Raw genomic sequence first — 5,050 nt, 5'->3', positions numbered from 1 at the left:
GGGCCTCCCAGCCCCTCCTGGACTAGGCACAGCTCCTGGGGTACGGGGATGGGGCGGGGCGTCGAGGCCCAGCTCCCTCAACCCGCACCCCGCCGTTGCCGCCTCCGCCCCGGGCGCTGCCTGGAGCCGGTCTGTGGGTGCGGGGGCAGGAACCGGGAGGGAGAGGCTGGGGAGAGGCCGTTACATTGCCCACCAGGGGCTCGCGACCCGGCACGCGACCCGGCACGGGCCCGCCCCGCCCCCTCCTGGGAGGCCCGTCTCCGGCTTCGCACCCCTCATTGGCCCGCTGCCCGGCCAATGGGCGGCGGCCTCCGAGGCCTGTTACCCACTAGAGACAAGGCCAAGAACCAGCCGTTAAGGCGACCTCGCTCTCTCTGCGTTTCTGAGCCTTTCCCGCTCAAAGTGAACGTGTTCGGGATTGGCCCAGTCCGTCAAGCACCCGCCTGATGATTGGCTAGTAGAGCAGCTGCGGGGCGGGGCGTGGAAGGAGGATTAGGCGCTCGGGCCTACCAGGTGGGAGAAGTGGTCAGGAAGATTTGAGAAGTCGCTCAGCAACCGGCGGATAATCCTAAATTTACCGGCTGTTACAGAGGAGCCTAGTGGGCTGCCGTCTATGGGGTCGCACAGAGTAGGACACGACTGAAGTGACTTAGCAGCAGCAGCACCTTGCTCCAACATTTCATTTTGCCCCTGGTCCTGGCCCTAACTCCCAGAATCCTTTGGAGCTGCCTCAGAGAGTGATAGACTTGGGCTCGCTTACGGAGCGTGAGGAACCCGTTAAGGAGTGGGGGTTGGGAAAGTCCCTTCCGAAAAGGAAGAGAGCTGCTCTCTGTCCTAGGCTCCACGCTTCAGTGGGGGTGAAGGCATATTGGTGCTTATGGAACCCCTGAACAAATTTCACTCTGACCTGTACCACATAGGCCATTCACATAGATGGTCCCATTCGAGGATGTGCTATCTCAAGATTTTGTCCCCAGAAAATGCTAAACAATTTTGTGTGCATTGAAATATTGAAGACGATCAAAGTAAGCAGTTACCACCTTTAAGGCATGTATATTTAAAATCTAAATTTGAGAAGCAATAAAGTGGGAGGTGTTTTTTTAACTCAAGCAGAAATGGAAATAGGATAGGGGGACATGTCTTTTTGGCCCATATTGCCCTGATGGTTATTTTGGATCCCAACTCAGCTTTGAGTTAAGAAAGCTTGTTAGCTGACCTGGCTGTACCAATTCATTATATTTATTTCCCTACCTCACCCTTAAAGTTGCTAACCTGGAGTTTACTCCATCCTTACATTCAGAGCATACTGTTTTGTCTCTCTCCCATAACACCCAGAATGATTTTGCAAAAGTATGAATCCTCTTATGTATCTTTTTTATTGTAATAAGATATACATAAGATTTGGCATTTTAAGCACCTTTGAATGCATAATTCAATGACATTATACTCAGTGTTATGCAACCATCACCACTATCCATATCTAGAAATATTTCATTATCCCAAACAGAAATTTTGTACCCAATAAAAGAAATAACTCCCATTTCCCCTTCCTTCCACTCTCTGGGAACCTCTATTCTGCTTTATGTTACTGTGAACTCACCTATTCTAGGTACTTCATATAAGTGGAATCATACAATATTGGTCCTTTCGTGACTCATTCATTAGCATAATGTCAAGATTCATGCTGTACATGTCAGAACTTCATTTTATGGCTGAATAATATTAATCAGTTGATGGACACTTGGCTTGTGTTCACCTTATCTTTGTAATGAAGAATGGTGTAATGAGCATTAGTGTACAAATGTCTATTTGATTTCCCTCTTCAATTCTTTTGGATATATGTTTAACTAAGAGTGGAATTGCTGTCATGGTAATTCTGTTCAACATTTTCCACTCCAAACTATCCTGCTGAAGCTGAACCATTTTGCATCCCTACAGCAATACACCAGGGTTCCAGTTTATTCACATCCTTGCCAACAGTTGTTTTTTTTCTTTTTTTTAAAAATAGCCTTTCAAGAAGTTGTGATATGGTATATCACTGTGGTTTTGATTTTCATTTCCCTTGTGACTAATGATGTTAAGCATCTTTTCCTGTGCTTATTGAACATTTGTGTATGTTCTTTGGAAAAATATTTATTTAAATCCTTTGCTCATTTTTTTGAGACTGTATTGTCTTGTTTAGTATTGACATGGTTTGTTTTGGAAATGAAGGTTACAGGAAAATGCAACACCCCATTGAACTCAAGTGAATACATTAGAAAAAGGATCATTTTGGTTATGGAGTAAAAACAAGTATTTAGTGTATAATTAGTTCTTTCTTTCATCTCTTGCATTTCTCTTTTGGAAGATCTCATTCTGAATGCATATGTTGAGAGGTAGACGGGATTGTTTTCACAACTGCCTAAAGATAGATACAAACCTCAGACTACAGTAAGAAGTTAGAAATACTCAAATAATTTTTTTATGTCTTCTCTGCTTTCACAGTTTGTTGTGATCCACACAGTCAAAGGCTTTGGTGTAGTCAATAAAGCAGATGTAGATGTTTTTCTGGAACATGGAAAATCCCAAATTTGAGGGATCTTGCCTGGGAAATCCAATGGACGGAGGAGCCTGGTGGGCTGCAGTCCATGGGGTCGCTAAGAGTCGGACACTACTGAGTGACTTCACTTTCACTTTTCACTTTCATGCATTAGAGAAGGAAATGGCAACCCAGTCCAGTATTCTTGCCTGGAGAATCCCAGGGATGGGGGAGCCCAGTGGGCTGCCGTCTCTGGGGTCGCACAGAATTGGACACGACTGAAGCCACTTAGCAGCAGCAGCAGCAGCCAGATATAGAATGAAGGATCTCTTGACACCATGGACTGGAAAACAGCTTCTTCTTTTCTTTTTTTAAAATTAAGATTCACAGTTTTAATTTAGACCACAGAGTTTGAGAACTTTAAAAAGATTCGTTGTTTCTGCCTTTCCCCTTTCAGTTAGATAGAGTTCCAGGTCATTCTCTTTTAATCTGGGCATTTAAAGATCCATTAAAGCTTTGTGTTGTGATATATTGCTGCAAGCAAGCTTCCTTCCAAAAGGTAAAAAATTAAAAGAATATTCCTGAAAGACGTGGTTTTCCAGTTGGATGATTATGTACTGTTGAGGTGGGAAATAGATTCGGAATATATAGAATCTTACTGAAAACACACAGCCTACCTCCTTGTTGCAATTTTTCAGCAGCTGAATTTCCTATATTATTTTATCTGTCTTGCTTTCTATTTGTGCAGTCTAAAATACCATGAGAGGACATAGTTACTGACAGGTCAACCTGAAAGCTGGATGTTTTGCAAACCATTGTATTAAATAATGAAGTTGAGGGTCCTTATCAAAATCTGTCAGAGCCTGGAAATATTCAATAGTTGTTTTATTGCAAAAGCTTTTAAATTCTGCTCAGGTTCTGAACTGATTCCTAAGTAGGTAGTGTTTTCCAACCTTTCCTTTCCTAGGGCACCTACAAAATTAAAACCTAGAAAAGCTACTTCCTTGACTCCTGCTTTGGAGGGCGGAGTAAGGGAGGTTCCCCACTTGTAAGGCTCTGCCTCTGTTTCAAGGATTTTACCTCTGATCTGGAGTCCCACTGCTAGTCTGGCTTGATGATTTCATTCTCTCTCTTCCTCTCTCTTTATAATAGACATTATTTTTTAAATTTTTATTTATTTATTGGCTGTGCTGGGTTTTCATTGCTGCACACAGGCTTTTCTCTAGGTGCGGCAAGTGGGGGGCATTCTCCAGTTGCAGTACTCAGGCTTCTCACGGCAGCTTCTCTTGTTGCTCTAGGGCCCTTGGATTCAGTAGCTGTGGTCCCTGGGCTTAGTTGCCCTGCCGCATGTGGGATCTCCTGGGACTGGAGATCAAACCTGTGCCCCCTGCACTGACAGGCAGATTCTTAACCACTGGACCACCAGGGAGGTCCTAGACATTATTTTTTAAAAAAACGGTTTGAGGTTCACAGCAAAATTGCATGTAAAGTATAGAGAGTTCCCAAATATTCCCTGCCCCTATACATGCCCAATGTTCTCCCTATCAGCATCCATACCAAAGTGGACCATTTGTTACAGTCAATGAGCCTACAATGGACACACCATTGTCAATCAAAGTCCACAGTTTACATGAGGGTTCATCCTTGGTGTTGTGCACTCAGCTTTCTTTATAATCCGACTCTCACATCCATACATGACCACTGGAAAAATCATAGCCTTGACTAGACGGACCTTTGTTGGCAAAGTAATGTTTCTGCTTTTTAATATGCTATCTAGGTTGGTCATAACTTTCCTTCCAAGGAGTAAGCATCTTTTAATTTCATGGCTGGAATCACCATCCGCAGTGATTTTGGAGCCAAAAAAAATAAAGTCTGACACTGTTTCCACTGTTTCCCCATATATTTCTCATGAAGTGATGGGACCGGATGCCATGATCTTCGTTTTCTGAATGTTGAGCTTTTAGTTAACTTTTTCACTCTCCCCTTTGATTTTCATCAAGAGGCTCTTTAGTTCTTCTTCACTTTCCGTCATAAGGGTGGTGTCATCTGCTTATCTGAGGTTATTGAAATTCTCCTGGCAATCTTGATTCCAGCTTGTGCTTCCTCCAGGCCAGCCTTTCTCATGATGTACTCTGCATATAAGTTAAATAAGCAGGGTGACAATATACAGCTTTGACGTACTCCTTTTCCTGTTTGGAACCAGTCTGTTGTTCCATGTCTAGTTCTAACTTTTGCTCCCTGACCTGCATACAGGTTTCTCAAGAGGCAGGTCAGGTGGTCTGGTATTCCCATCTCTTTCAGAATTTTCCACAGTTTATTGTGATCCACACAGTCAAAGGCTTTGGCATAGTCAATAAAGCAGAAATAGATGTTTTTCTGGAACTCTCTTGCTTTTCTGATGATCCAGTGGATGTTGGCAATTTGATCTCTGATTCCTCTGCCTTTTCTAAAACCAGTTTGAACATCTGGGAGTTCATGTTCACATATTGCTGAAGGCTGACTTGGAGAATTTTGAGCATTACTTTACTAGTG

Source organism: Capra hircus, chromosome 19, assembly GCF_001704415.2.
Source record: "Capra hircus breed San Clemente chromosome 19, ASM170441v1, whole genome shotgun sequence".
NCBI lineage: Eukaryota > Metazoa > Chordata > Mammalia > Artiodactyla > Bovidae > Capra > Capra hircus.
This window is presented reverse-complemented; position numbering follows the sequence as displayed.